General features: G+C 46.3%; 1 protein-coding gene across 1 annotated transcript in view; it reads right to left on the bottom strand.

Annotated features, from left to right (window-relative positions):
• SERPINE2 (serpin family E member 2) overlaps positions 1–1,890 on the bottom strand; it is a 52,747-nt gene extending 50,857 nt beyond the window's left edge. The window contains exon 1 of the mRNA XM_072961742.1: positions 1,684–1,890. The gene's annotated coding sequence lies outside the window, so the exon portion shown is untranslated. The remainder of the gene's footprint in view (positions 1–1,683) is intronic.
• Positions 1,891–15,544: the final 13,654 nt, after the last annotated feature.

Consider the following 15,544-nt stretch of genomic DNA (forward strand, 5'->3'; position numbering starts at 1 on the left):
GCAGCGAGAGTAGATGGAGATCACTGGATTTCAGATGGTCACGGAAGCGGGAATCCAGAGCATCTAATCCCACATGGACTGTGGGACTAGAGAAGGAGAGAGAGCCCAGGAGCCAAAGTCCCCCACGCTGTGCAAGAGGGACCAGCTGGCAGGGGACGCCACATGGAGATGTAGCTGGGACCTGGCTAGGTCACTACATCATTTCCAGCTCTGCCACCTCAAACAATCTCTGGTGAGTATTTAATCACTTATGTGTGGAACTGAAAATTACTGCCCTTTGGAGATTGAGTCATTTCTGTCCTTTTAAAATTACACTAATATGTGAAGTTCATGGGGGGCAGAAATTTTCTGCAGAGATTCATTTTTTTAAAGAATAAAAGATAGATGACAGCTTGACGACCTTCAGTAATTGCCCTGTATTGTACAATATTGTTGAACATTATTTTAAGAAAGATTCCAAACCTGGGTTTGAAAGAAACTTATGTAGGCTAACACCTTCATTTGCATAGCTGAAGAAAATTTTTGCTGAAATACTGCAAACAGCACACAATTACTGATTAGATATGCAGATAGCATTGAAAGTACCTTCCATTTTTGAAGTGTGCTTTAGATATACAAATTAGCAATGCTTACATTTTTCCCCAGTTATCTGTGTTCAACTTTCCATATAAAATCTCCAAAGTATAAAATTATCACGTAAATTGTTCCTGAGCAGTTTAGAGGAATAAACTGCTTCCTGGCTTGAAAGAGGAAGTCAAACCTTCAAACACCTTTTTATGTTGATGCTAAATATAAAAAAACGTTCCCTGCGAAGTAGTCAAAGCAAGACACAGCAGCACATGCGATTTCTCAAGAGAGACACTCACAAAGATTATTTCTCGTTCATTAAAACCTAAAACCTTCAACAGCATCTTCCATAATACCTGAAGGTGGAGTGCTGTCTTATGTAATACAAGCCTTCCCTCTCCGCTCAGTTTGCAGGCAAATTAAACACCTAATTCCGCCCAGAATTTCTGACTACTTTCACCTTACCTGTGGGCACTAATTGGCACTGCAATTCCCCTTTCTACAGACGATAAAAACAGCAAATATTTGCTCCACAGGGTTGTTAAACTGGTTGCCAGAAGCCCCTAATTTAAAGGCTTTCCCCCCAGACCAACTGGCCACCCCACCCTGCTCCGGCAGCGGTAACAAGTAGGAGTCCGTGTGTCCTTCCCTAACAGGCGGCGCACACGCCAAGTACAGGATAGCGGGGGACACCCTCGAGTACCTGAGTACCCCAGGTTCAGGGTCACGGGGGCCCGCTAGGATGGACCAGCAGCAGCCGCGCCGGCCCAGGACTCCTGGCCGCGGGCACACCTGGATGCCACCGCCGGCGCGGCCCCTCTGCGCCCCGCCCGGGTCCTGCTCGGGCTCCCCGCGGGCCGGGCACCGGAGCCGGGCGCGCACCCAGCCTCGGCCGAGGCAGCCCGGCTGGGGGAGGCTGAGAAAGTTCCTCCGCCTCGACGCCGGCGCCCCGGGGCCCGCTCGCCCCGCAGCCTCCCGGCCGGGCGCAAGGTCGCGGCGCGGAGCCGGCGGCGCACGGAGCCCCGGGACCGTCCCCCGAGCGGCGGGCAGCGCCGGCCGCTCCCCTCCCGCCCCGGGAGCCCGGGATCGGCCGCGGGGCGCGCAGCCCGTACTCACCGCCCCTCGCTCGGGATCCCCAGGTGGCGGCCGCGGAGGGCGGCGCGGCCCGAGCCGGAGTCGGGTGTCGGCGGGGCGGGGGAGTCGGAGGAGAGAGAGCGGCGGCGGCGGCGGCGGCCAGGAGGGGCAGCGAAGGAAGGAGCGGCCGCGCCAGCAGACGCCAAGCAGCCAGAGCAACCCGAGCAGCCCCGCAGCCCCACAGCGCGAGCGGGCCGGCCGCGGCGGCGGGGGCTTTATCGCCGCCCGAGCGGCCCCCGCCCCTTCCTGCCGCCCCCGCCCCCGGCCCGCCCCGCCCCGCCTTCCCGCCGCCGCCTTTGTGTGCCGGCGGGCCGCCGCGTCCCCGCGCCTGCACTCCGGGGCGCCCCCGCTCCCGCTGCCGCCCCGCGGAGGCCGCCGCCCGCCGGTCCGCGTCGCGGGGCTGCGCCCAGAAAGCGCCGGGAGACACGCCGGCCCCGAGGCGCGGCGCCGGCCGGGGCCGAGCTGCACGTGGGTCGCCGGGCTGCGGGGCGATGAGGGAGGGGGAGGGACCCAAGGGCGCGCGGTGCGTCCCTGGGACGCCGGGCGAGCCTCCTGGACTGTTCCCCATGGAGAGACAGGGGGACGCCCCGGGACAGTGCCGACCCGTCCAGGTGGTGGGGATAAAGGTGCCAGGTAGCGGCCGGGAAGGGACAGATCATCCCTCGAGGCGCTTCTCCGGGTGCCCCAGAGCCGACTTCTCCCGGCCTCGGGGATAGAGAAGCGGCAGCTGGTCGCCTTAAGCGAAAGTCAGACAAGGGAATCCTGAAAAGTGGATTCCTGGCTGCGGTGACAGTGTGTGGTCCCCGCAGAGTCCTGGGAATCCAGCCCTTCCCAACCGGTTACTACAGCCTGTGGGACCTTGTGCGCAACAGAGAGGCAGAGACCCAGGAGGACGGCGACAAATTACCGTCCCTCTCCAGGCTGTCTTACCCACATGTCCCGTATTCAGTCCTCCTTTGCGTCACCTTCGGTTTGTGGGTGCCCCACTTTAATGACATGATTTATATTGTCCTTGGACAGTGCAGAACCCTCACCAGCAGGCCCGTGGCCCCAGCTGTGAGAAAGAAATGTGGTAAATCTCCTCATACACAGTCTTGAACTAAGGTTGCATCTACTGATTAGAGCAACTTGAATCTTGGAAGGGTATTCACAGCCTCTCATGTCGGGAAACAAGCCCTAAAATCAGAAGGAAACACAGTCCTCACAAAGAAAATCCCTTTCACTGTTTTACGTGCATGCCTAATACTCATACTCAATACAGGCCAAGACACAAATCCTTTTTCCTTGTTCCCTGTGCCTCAAGTACTTTTTTTCCTCCCCAGGATCGTCTCATGGTCACAACACATGTCACTTTCTCTAGAAAATATTTCCCGATCACTCGAGTTAAGGTCACTTCCACTGTTCTCCAACCCATTAGTTTCTTTATAGCCCTCATCGTGATTTGAATTTTTTTTTTCAACTTGTTTCTTGGTTAGTTTTCTTCCACCCTTCTTCATTAGAATACATGGTCTCAGAAACCAGGGAAGAGAATCCAGTTGAATGTGGTTTCTGACTTACCCAGCTCCTAGTGCCTGGAGCCAATATCCCACATATAGTAGCTGCTCAGTAAGTATCTGTTGACTAGTTGGTGTGCAAGTACCAAATAACTATTAACATGGTAAGTACTGCTCCGGGGATGGTGTTATGGCTTGGTCTGGTCTGGGAGGGCAAGCTGGAGCTGGGAAGAATGAGATGGCGTGGGAGCAGCTGGAGGAAAAAGGCCAGAGGTGGGATTGAGCTTGATGTGTCTGAGAAGCTAGGAGTCGCCTCTTCCAGATGGACAGCAGTCAAAGAGGGGACTGGTGGAGAAACGAACTAGAGCCAAGAGTGGGTAAGTCCAGGTTATGAAAACCTGCCCGATTCCCTACATCCATTTCTATCTCCATCGCTTTTTTTAATTGAACATTTTTATAGAGGTGATTGTAAGTTCATATGCAATTGTAGGAAATAACACCGAGAGGTCTCTGGTATGCTTTGTCCAGTTGCCCCAATGGTAGTATTTTGCAAAACTGTTGTATAGTGTCAGGATCAGGATGTTAACACGGATACATTGATTCATGTCTCAAACACTTTGGTTAATTATTTGCAATTTTAAATTTCTTGTGAAGTTACTCTAAGTTTTTGGAAGAAATGAACTAATATTGTAAAGGGTTTCAGTCTCTTGTTTTAATGGAAACAGCTTTTATTTTTTCACGGAGGAAAACATTTTATGTTCCCAATTACAGCATAATGAAGGTCCAGATTCCTCATCTACAAAAGGCAATCAGAAGGCTTCCGGACTTACCTCTTTTGTTTACCCAGTAATGGCTCCTATTCACTTCCCTGCTCTACCCAGTACTGTCGAAGGAATGTTTTGAGCAATACTGTACATGACTTGTCAATTCTAAAATCCGGCAGGATGCAGCATTAACTAATATGCTAAAATATGCCCTACCACTAATATGCCTTTCTCTCTCCTTGAACATTGGATGGGACTGCCAATGAGTGTCTCCCAAAAGGAAGTGATTCACGACAAAGACCCATTCTGCCAGTGGGATATGCTGGGAATACCAACTATGCCTGTTACAGAATGTGCGTGGCGGCTGTTGGCCAGCTTTCCCAATGCCAGCAAGAGGATACAGAAGCAATCTCCCAAGTGACCAGGCGCTTTGACACCCATCGTTAAGGGCTGCCCCCAAGAAGCCGCGTTCGTACCTCAGCCGGTGCCCATGAGCCACAGTTCTGGTGTTTGACCCTCGTTGAAATGGATTTCTCATAGATGTGTGCTTTTGCTCGGCACTTCCCTGCCATCTCTCCCTCCATCTTGTTTGAGAAATCCAAACCATTTAACTTTCCTACCCGCCTCCTTTACAACTTCACATTCACAGCAGAGTTTCATTTTATCCTTCAATTGTGTGGCTTGCCTTGGTCCTCTGATAGAGGTTCGAATTGTTTATTCCTTAAAATTTTTTTTTAAAAAACTGACCTGGAGTTTAGCCAGCTCCAGCCAGTCTCTGAGTTTGGCTTTGTGTCCATAAGCCACAGTTGGGAGAAATGCAAGAAGTGCCCAAACAGAATAAAACAAATGATCTATTTAGTCTCGTTTCCTCTCTTGGAAGAGGTCCAGCGTCAAGGGCTTTGGAAGAAGATGAAAATCCCCCTGCCCCACCCCCACTGCTCCCCCATACACCCAGACAGTATGACCTTGTATTTAAGTGAAGTCTCTCCTGGTGATGGTGTTTTGTCTGGAAGAGCTACTGATGTTTCTATAATAAGATAATAATAGTTGCTCCTCTCCTATCCAACCCCTGTTTAAAATACGTATCACCACAAGACAACTTGTTACACAACCTTATAGATGCAAATGCTGTTACATAAGATTGTTTCAACTGGGGGAAAGGAGACTGGTTATAACAGTTCATTTACACAATTAGTTTCTGGGACTGTTGCTTTGGTACGGTTTTATTTTTTTAGCTCATAATAGGCATTTGTCTTTTTGTTTCCCTTTCAAATTGGCTTTCAAATAAATCCAATTTGCTCTTTCTGTAACTTCTGAAACAGATTCACCCAGAGCATCAATTCACACTTGCCCTTTGTCGTCACTCCATTTCACCAAGAGCTTCAGAGAAAAGACATCACTAAATGCTGGGCTGAGGATTACTTTCTACCTATTTGACCAAATAAGATGGAAATTCCTAGGTGCTGAGGATCATTGTGATGCTGACTCCTTCAAACAACCCCTTGGTTCCTCCTCCTTTTACCACCAAACCTGGACGCTGCCTCCCTTCTTCCATAGTCTCTCTGCCCTGTCTTCTTACCTGCATCCTGTGTCTCCTCTGGCCTCTCTCCCTCTGCCACCTTCTCAAAGGTTACCAGTAACTTCCAATGCCAACCCCAGTGGTTTTGCATCATTCTTTATCACCCTTGATCTCCTGACAGCATTTAATTCTCGTGTTTTACCCACTTTTGCAACTCCTTTGCCTATTTCCTTCTCTTCCAGTTCCTTAGCTCACCTTTGTCTTTCCCTCATCAAATATTCCTCCTTCCACGTGTGGGTGCTGTGTAATTGTCTGCCCTCAGATCTCTCCTCTCCTTCACACTCTCTCTCCCAATGGAGTGACTATTTATTGGTTTGTGGCCACCCTGCATTTATTCCCTGTCTTTTGATCGCCAAATCTGGTCTCCTTTGGAGAATCTTCTCTCCTGCTTTATGTGCCACTTTGCTGGGAGCGCAAGACAAAGTGTCTTTACTTTCCCTGGCCAAAGGGTGGGCAAATAACCAAGATCACCAGATTCCCTCCGAGGACTTTGAATCCTGAAGGGAGTGGGGAAAGCTGTTGGAGCTGCCACATCCCGGCTTGATGAGTTGGTGAATTCTTCCCATCTGGGTCCCCAGAACCTCTGTGGCCCCTTCCTCGTCTGAGTAGAAGTACACACTAACCAGACTTGGTTCCTTTTGCTTGCAACCAAGCACCCCTGATGGATACATGCCACATAACTTTGCTTAGCTTTGGATGAATTCCAAGCCTGTATCTACAGATGGCCTTGACCCATGTCCAAGTTCCTTTTCGCACATCTCCAAATGCCTGGCAGTTACTTCCACTTAATATCTCACCATCATCTCCCACCTAATAAGTCTAAAGCCAATTTATTATCTTCCTCCCAAAGCAGTTTTTCTTCCTTTACTCCATAAGGGTATTAGAGGAATGACTGACATCTCAGTCACCGAAGCAGGAAGATGGGAATGAGTTCTGACTCCTCCTCTTCCTTTTATTTGTCAGCCATTGCCTGGGTGGAAGCTATTGAAATTTTCTTCCCCAAGTCCCTCTTATTTGTCCCTTTCCCCTTTTTTTTTTTGGATTAGTTCAGACCCTTATCACTTCATGCCTGGACGACCCCAGTATACCCTAACTATTCTTTCAGCCTCCAGATCCTATCCACCACTGCCAGCTTAATCTTTGTAAAATACTGCTTCAATTATCCTACCCCACTGCTTAAAATAATTTCATGTTTATCACTAAGGTACAAATTCCTTGACTTAGGCAATCTTTTGTAAAGGCTGGGATCACAGGTTCTGGAGTTAGACTGCCTGTGTTCAAATGCCAGTCTCATCACTACATAATTTTTTTTCAAGTAACTTAACCTCTGAGCCTCAGTTTCCTTATGTGTAAAATGGGGCATAATAATAGTATAATCTATACATAGTATTTTGTGAGAATTAGTTAATCCATGGAAAGGGTTTTGCTGAGTATAGATAGCAAGTACTTAATAAAAAATTATTACAATAAGAGCTGTCTACAATCTAACTAACCTACCTTGCTAGACTTACCTTTTTATTTTCTCTAATATGTTCCTAGAGGCTTTGCCAACCAGAATTCCTCATCTAAATTTATACTCTCTAGATAAACAAGTTTATACTATATAGCACAGGGAACTATATTCAAGATCTTATAGTAGCTTGTGGTGAAAAGGAATAGGAAAATAAATACATATCTATTCATGTATGACTGAAAAATTATGCTGTACACCAGAAATTGACACAACATTGTAAACTGACTATAACTCAATTAAAACTTAATAAATAAATAAATTTATACTCTCTTTTTCTACTATTGTGCCATTGTTCATTCTGTCTGCCCCAAATACCTCTTCTCTCACTCCACCTCTGTCAGTACCTAGTCTGGCATTATAAACTATCCTAATCTTAGTAACTTAAAGTGACAATTTTGTTTGTTCACAGTATTATGGGTTGATTGGGCAGGGTTCAGCTGGGATGGTTCACCTCTCATTTACCCAATATTGACTGACCTGCCCAGGCATGGCTGGAAATCACAGCCTTCTCTCTCCTCCAGTTTTCTCATCTGTATAGGCCTTTCCCCCCATGTCATATTTCAAGCTGAGAGGCTTCTCTCTACATAGGTTTTCCAGCCAAACTCAGACTTCTTTACAAGATAGCGCAAGACTCTGGGAAGGTGACACCAGAACTTGCAATACTTCTTAACAACTAGACTTGGATTTAGTGTAATGTCACTTCTGCTGCATTCAAAGCAGGTCACAGAACTATCTCAAATGAGGGAAGAGAAGTGGACTCTACTTCTTGATAAGAGACGCAGGTCACCTAGGGCTGCCATCACAAAATACCACAGACTTGGTGGCTTAACAGACATTTATTCTCTCACAGTTCTGAAGGCTAGAGACTAGAAATTCAAGATCAAGGTACCCTTAGGGTTGCTTTCTGGTGAGACCTCTCTTCCTGTCTTGTAAATGGCTGTCTTCTCATTCTGACCGCATGTGGCCTTTCCATGTGGTGAGGGAGAGAGGGAGAGAGACATTTTTGGTGTCATTTCTTTTCATAAGGACACCAGTCCTATTGGAGTAGAGTCCCACACTTTTGTCCTTATTGAATCTGAAATACCTCCTTGAAAGCCCTAGCTCCAAATACAGTCACACTGAGGGTCAGGGCTTCAACATATGAATTTTGGAGGGACACGATTTAGCGTATAATAAGAAGAGTGGAAAAATCACATTGCAAAAGGGCCTGCAGGAGGGAAGGGATTGTTGCATCCATTTTGTGACTTAATTCACCACACTTCGCTGCCATGGAAATAGTCATTTTCTTGCTTCACAATTTTCCCCTCTCAGCCTCACCGGCATTGCTGTCTCCTCACCCAGCACTCCTGTAGCTCTAAATATGGGGTTGTTTATTTCACGTAACCACATCCTGCCTTGGATGTAAGCGCATAGTTTGGGCTCTAACCTCAAGGCAATGGACATTTTTTTTCATTTCTTTAAGTTTTCGTATAGTGCCTTACACAGAGAAGGACATGGATGTTTGTTGAATGATGAAAAATGCAGTTAAGTTTACTGTTGCAAAAAGTGTTAGCCACTCACAGACCAAGCTAGGTTTGGCATGTGGGCAAAATGAACTAGAAGACTGGACACTGGGAGCCAGAAGGCCTAGGTTACTGTCCCGTTCTGCCACCTCCAAACTGTGATTGTGACCAAGTCATTTGATTTCTCTGGGCCCCAGTCTGAAAGGACTGCTGCGGGAAAGAAATACGATATTTAGGTAAAAAGCACTTTGTGAAGTCCAGAGAGCTTCCCAGATATTATTACTTATATTACTTGTATTAGTCTGGTTGGGCCGTCATAAAAAATAGGAATTTATTTTATCCCAGTTCTGGAGGCTGAAAATCTAAGATCAGAGTGCCAGCAGGGTCAGTTTCTTGTGAGACTCTCCCCTTGCATTATGGATGGCTTCCTACTCACTGTGTGCTCACGGGAGCTCTTCTTTGTGCCAAGAAGGGGAGAGAGAAAGAAAGAAAGCTGATGTCTCTTCCTAAAAGGACACTAATCCTGTTGGATCAGGGCCCCACCCTCATGACTTCATTTAACCTTAATTTCTTTTGTAAAGACCCTGTCTCCAAATTCTGTCACATTGGGGGTTAGGGCTACAACAGAGGAATCCTGGAGGGGACAGACATTCATTCCATAATATTGCTGTTGTTAATTCTGGGGGAACATCAACATTCAGCCCTTAACACTACTATTGTTAATTCTGATCATCATTGGTCTATCCTGTTGCCTTGCTGATTCTGCTCTCTACCAACCCTTCTGGTGTGCCTTCTGTAGTGCATGGCGTGTTGTAGAAATCAATAGATAATGGCATTTATTATTGTTTTCCCAGGCCCTATTGGCAGATGCTGGGGGAATGGAAAGTGAAGACAGGTGTTCTGAGATTTCCAGTTCTAAACAGAAGGAAAGGATTTGTTCTTTTAGGTTTCCAACTTCATACCAGGTTAGAGAGCTGTGTTCAATAGCTCAGGAAGATCCTTGAATTATCAAAGCTTTCTCAGACTGCTCTTGAAAACTCAAGAATGGCTTCTGAGTAAAAAAGAAAAAAAATCAATTTTTAAAAATCACAGGTTGCTTAACCAGCTTTGTAGCCAGTTACAGGGCAGGGGCTGATGTGTGCTGCATCTTGTCTCACTGTAGAGTGGTTCTCAGTGTTTCTGGCCCCCAGCATCCCCATTGTGGGGTAGGACCCTGGGTTCCACCTCTCTCTCAGCTTCCCCTTATCACATCTCCTTATACACCATCTTCGATTTAATGAGGGAAACCATGCCACATCCTTTCGAGACCTTGAGAAAAGACTGGCTCTTCTTAAAGAAGAAGCCAATTATTAAATCATATCAGACATAGAGATCCCTGGTCACTTTTTTAGCAATAATTCCACAAAGGACACCCAGAGAATCCTCTTTAGTCTCGCCAGTCTTCACTTTGTAGACTTATGCCTTAAATGGTCTAGGAACAAGCAGGTGAACTTCAAGGGGATCTGTGAGTGTGAGCTTTGTGTTTCCTAAAGTCTAGCCCAAGACGGCCTGCAAGATCACCTTTGGGATTCTTGTGCAAAATTCACCTGGATCCATTCCAAGATCTACCCGTTGGGCATCCATCTCAATCTGCATTTTTTAACAAGCCTGCCATGTGTCACATACACACATGCATCTAAACGCTGATGTTAGTCCAGGCGCTTACTTCTGAAGACATCGTCCTCAGACAAGTAGTATCAACATCATGCAGGGGCTTTTTACAGATACAGAATCCCAGGCCTCAGCCAGACCTACTGAATCAGAATCCACGTTTTAACAAAATCCGCACTTGAGTCATGTGAACATCAGAGTTCCAGAAGACTGTTCAGACTCACTTATCTCATGTACAAGGCAGCTGGGGTCCAAGAAATCCAAACGACTCGCCCAGGGTCACGTGGGTAAACCAGGAGGCGCTATGGGTAAAAGCTCATGCTCAGAGGCAGGTAGACTAGAATTCAAATCCAGGCACCCCTCTTTATAGCCTAAAATCTTCGGTCAGTCCCTGAACACAGCTCTAAGCCTCCAGTGATTTGTTGCTAAAGAAGAAGTAACACTACCTCACAGGCTTATTGAGAAGATAAAATGAAAAGCATGTAAAAAAGCACCTAGAAAGCTCTCCATAAATAACTCATGATCATTATTCTAACCCCGATTTCCTGATTCAGTGCTGCCTCACAGGCATCCCATGTTGCCTGCAAGAAACGGGAAATAGTGCTTTAGATAAATTTGGTCTTTGTGAGACCATTATATCTAATTTAGATTCTGGGGTTTGAAAGAATGAGGACACGGGTGGGGGCCCTCCAAAGCAAAGTAAACAGAATGTGGTACAGCCGGAGATGTCTCACACTGCTGCTCCCCCGGCTCCTCCCAGGTTGGCTTGTCCGTGATGCCCAGCAGAGCCAACCGGCCCCTGGGGAGATGTCCAGGTGGGCGAGGCGTTTGCCCATGCTCTTCCCCAGCTTTCAGGGGCTTCTCCCTGTTCCCACCCTCCTCAGGCCCCCAGCGTTCTCACCTAGGCTCTTTCCAGCCTTTCCAAAGGGGAATCCTCCTCTTCCTGCCTCCTGGGAAGCCCGATAAACTTGGGGCCTTGTGTCCACTCATCAGAAATTACCTTCCCTGGTCCTCATTCTAGAGGACTGACCAGCCGAGGGGATAAATCAAATTTAACACTCGCTTCACTTCCTTTAAAATAATATTTGCATTTTAATGAGCTCTTGTCTTAAACCCTAAATAGGGAGTGCTGTATCACTCAGGGGCACAGACATCTCTGAGTGGAGTGACAGTGGCATCCTCAAAGCCTTCCTCAAATCCTGCTGCTGTGAGCAACAACCACACCCCTTTGACTAAAGGCCTCTGGAGCTCCACCCTCTTCTGTCCCTCCCTCTCTCCGCTTCCTCTCCCAATCCCTCATTTTGACAAGCCATTTGGCATTATGAGGTTGAGGACACAGACTCTGGAGTCAGACTTTCTGAATTTGAATCCAAGTGGTGTTTTACCCTCTCTGTAACTTGGACCAGTTGCTTACCTTCTCTGGGCATCAGTTTCCTTACCTGTACAATGGGGTTGAGAACAGTAGCTACCCTACCAGGTTGGTAGGACATTTACGTGAGTTGTTTGTAAAGAGTGTGAAGAGTGCCTGGCACAGAGTAAAAGCCGTGTGAGTGGCTGCTCCCATGAGCCAGGCTCTGACCTGGGTGCCCGTGGGTCTGTGGATGAGGGGCCCAATTCCAACAGATGGAGATTGGAGTGAAGGGCATATAAAGGTATGATGGTAACATGAAGCCAGGAATCAGGATGTTCCCTAAGGTACATGTCTGAAGTCCTAAAACTCCCAGAAGTGGGTGGCAGATTTGGTTCAAAGCTTCCTAGCCATTGGGGTCTTTAAAATACGTTTTCAGGAGAAACACGGCTCTGGCACTAAGTCTAAAAGATATCTTTTGTGGATCTTTGGGGAGACATTATGTCATGTGCCAACAATAAGTTGATCCATTTAATATGTTACAATGTAGTAACATCTGTCTTTGTCCATTTGGACTGTGACAACAAAAAACCACAGACTGGGTGGCGTATAAACAACAGAAATGTATTTCTCACAGCTCTGGAGGCTGGAAGTCTGAGATCAGGGTGCCCTTGTGGTTAGGCGAGGGCTCTCTTCTGCATTGTGGACTTCTTGCTGTGCCCTCACATGGTGGAAGAGGATAGGGAGCTCGGTGGGTCTGCTTTCAGAAGGGCACTAATTCCATTCATGAGGGTTCACCCTCATGGCCCCGCCTCTTAAAACCACTACCTTGGTCATTGGGATTTCAATATACGAATTTGGAGGGACACAAACATTCGGACCACAGCAATATCCTTTAGTATGAGTTGATGGAATTATGCCAAAGCAACATCAGATAATTCTATAACGGAGGGAGTGGAGTCAGGGTAGCAACACCATTTGCTTCAGGCGCCCAGGCAGTCCAGCTCTTTGATATTGTTGCCTAATCCAAGCATAGGTTTTAGAGCCATTGTTCTCAACCTATTTTTTTAATTACATTTTTTAAAATTAACTTCTAATTTTGGAATAATTTTAGGTTTGCGAAAAGTTGCAGCAATAACATAAAGAGTCCACCTTACATTTGTGGAAACAGAGAGAGTAACATTGGCACATTACCGCTAAGGAAACTCCAGAATTTATTTGGATCTCACCAGTCTCCCCTGCCCCACGCAGAATCCTTTTCTGTTCCAAGATACCATGCAGGGTACCCATTGCATTTAGTTATCAAGTCTCCTTGTTCTCTTCTGGTCTGTGACAGATCTCAGTTTTTCCTTGCTTTTCATGACCTTGACTTTGAGGAGTCCTGGTCCGGTGTTTCGTAGAATATCTTTCAACTTGGGTTTGTTTGATGCTTTCCTCATGATTAGACTGGAATTGTGGGTTTGGAGGAAGAAAACCACGAAGGTGAAGGGCTTTTCTCATCACATCATGTCGGGGCTGCATTCCGTCAATGTGATCAGCGAAGCTGACCCTGATTATGTGGTTAAGGTGGTATTTGCCATTTCTCCACTGAAAAGTCACTATTTCATCCTTTCCATGTATTACTTGGGTGCAATTCACCAAGCCCAGCTCACACTCGAGGAGGTCAGTCTCCACCTTCTGGAGCTGGGAATGTCTGCTTGTATGAATAGTAGATCCTCGTATCTGCTTCTTCTGTAGGGAAGATTTGTCCCTTCTCCCTCATGCACTGATTTAATTTATTTATTTATTTATATCAGTATGGACTTATGTATGTTTACTTTATATTTGGGGCTGCAATACAGTAATACTATGCTACTCATTTGGTTGTTCCCCATTTAGCCACTGGGAGCTTTTCCCGTGTCCCTTTGACATGCCCCAACCTTTTGCCTTTTGATCACTTCCTTGCTTCCTGGAATTATAAGGTGTGTAGGCTCACCTTATGCTTTTTCTCTACCCAGCCTTAGAATCAGGCATCTCTTGAAGGAGCCCTGATTCCTTTCATTGGAGAACAGCATTTAGAAACCAAGAGCTGGGTACTCTGTGTGTTGATTACCACCGAGACATGGGACACTCCCGAAGACCCCTGTGCTAAAGTTTTGGCGGGTAAGTTATATCCACGATGGCCATTCTCTTACTCTCTGTACATCCCCTGCTCCACCAGTTCCTGCTCCGCCTACGCTCTACTCACCTAACCAAACTTCCCTCTTAATCATAGAGCAGAATCAGCAAATGCTGACATTCTTGCCTCCGCCCCAGCTAGTGACTGTTCTAATCTATAGATCGGAACTATCTCCACTAGGATAGCTTATCAAAGGGGCGTGCCCCTCTGTTGGTCTCCCTAGTAACGGTTGAGTCAACCTGATGTCAATTCCCTCTATAACTGGAAACCTCCCTCTCCCCCTGGTAGCCAAGACTACTGCCTTGTCCTGCCTGCCGTCTACTGCACACAGTGGAGCGTTGCTCCAGGACCTCGCCTCAGACATGAAAGACCCTCCCTAACCACTAAGCTACTGATGTCTCTGTTGTGACTCCAAGCTTTTTCTTTGGTCTTGAGTCTGGGCAAGTACAGGGTTTGCAGGCTTGGGGGTGCAACCCAACACCATAGCTATGAAATAATCCACTTCGTGCCTCTTTAGACCTGTGTCTCCATTGTCCTGAACATTTGCTCTGATTTACAAGAAAAGACTTTCATGTGTGCCAGTACTATATCTTTGCAATATTCGATGCCTCCTGACTCTTCCTTGTGGGAAAATATACCCTGTACTGCATCATAGCAACACAATTAGCTCTATATAGCATTTCTATCTGATATCTATTAATATCAGGATGGGAATTTCATGTAATAAATTCTATACTCCAATCAAAATCTGGCAACACGTCTGTCAAGTTGCCAATCAGTGTGTAGCAGAAATGGTTGTTTATCTGTAAATGCCATCCCCCTTTCTTGCTACCAGAATCTGGATTTTGTTCAGACATCTATCCATTTCTCTCTCTGATCCCTGCCTTAGGAGCAAATCCTCATTAATCTTGGCCAATCATAATAATTATATTCTCTTTGCCAGTGCTTGGTTTAGAGGTAGAAATCATCTTAGGGAAGTCAGTTGGCAGGGAAGCTTCTGAAAAAGGTTGTCTTGATCATAAAAAGAGATTTTTACTGAAGGAGGAGATCACCTCTACTCGCGGCCCAGTAGTAACTAAGATATGTGGCGAGGGTGGAAGATGCAAAAGATGGAGAGGACCTGGGTCTTTGACGATGTTACTGGGCTGCTGAATTAATCAACCCAGGAGGTGCCCCCTATCTAGGAATCCCTTATTATATAAGTAATAAATATCCTTTATTGTCTTGAAAATTTTGAGTGGTTATTTCTTTTACCTGTAGCCAAAAGTATCATAATGAACACAACCTACTTTAGAATATTTTAAAGCAATTAACTTTTTTAGGGGAGGAAAGGCTTTTTTCAGAATTCACCCATTCATTCATTCATTCATTCATTTTAAATAAATATTTCCCAAGAAATGGCAGCAAAGGAGAGAGAAAGAGAGATGGATCAAATACATACACATAAATGACAAACTATGATAAGTAATAAGAAAGGAAAGTATAAGGAACTATGTGAGAATAACTGAAGGATACAATTTAGACTGGGAAGGAGAAGTAATAAGGCTAAGACTTTCCTTAGCGAGTGATGTGTGTAAACTGAGGTCTGAAAGCAGGTGTTGGAGGAGGAAGGTGTAGGGATGGGCTGCTGTACAAAGCAGCAGTTTGATGCCCTAGAGGAAACTGAAGATCTATGTGATGGGGGAGAGAGACTGGGGGAGATGGTGGCATATCTCACACCAAAGAGGTTGGCAGGGTCCAGATGACATAAGATAGAACTTGGAGACCATAATGATTTTTCTTTCTCCCAAGAGAAAAAAGAAATAAAACAAAGGGCTCTAATCTAGGAATGACATG

This window comes from Vicugna pacos, chromosome 5, assembly GCF_048564905.1.
Source record: "Vicugna pacos chromosome 5, VicPac4, whole genome shotgun sequence".
NCBI classification, from domain to species: Eukaryota; Metazoa; Chordata; class Mammalia; order Artiodactyla; family Camelidae; genus Vicugna; species Vicugna pacos.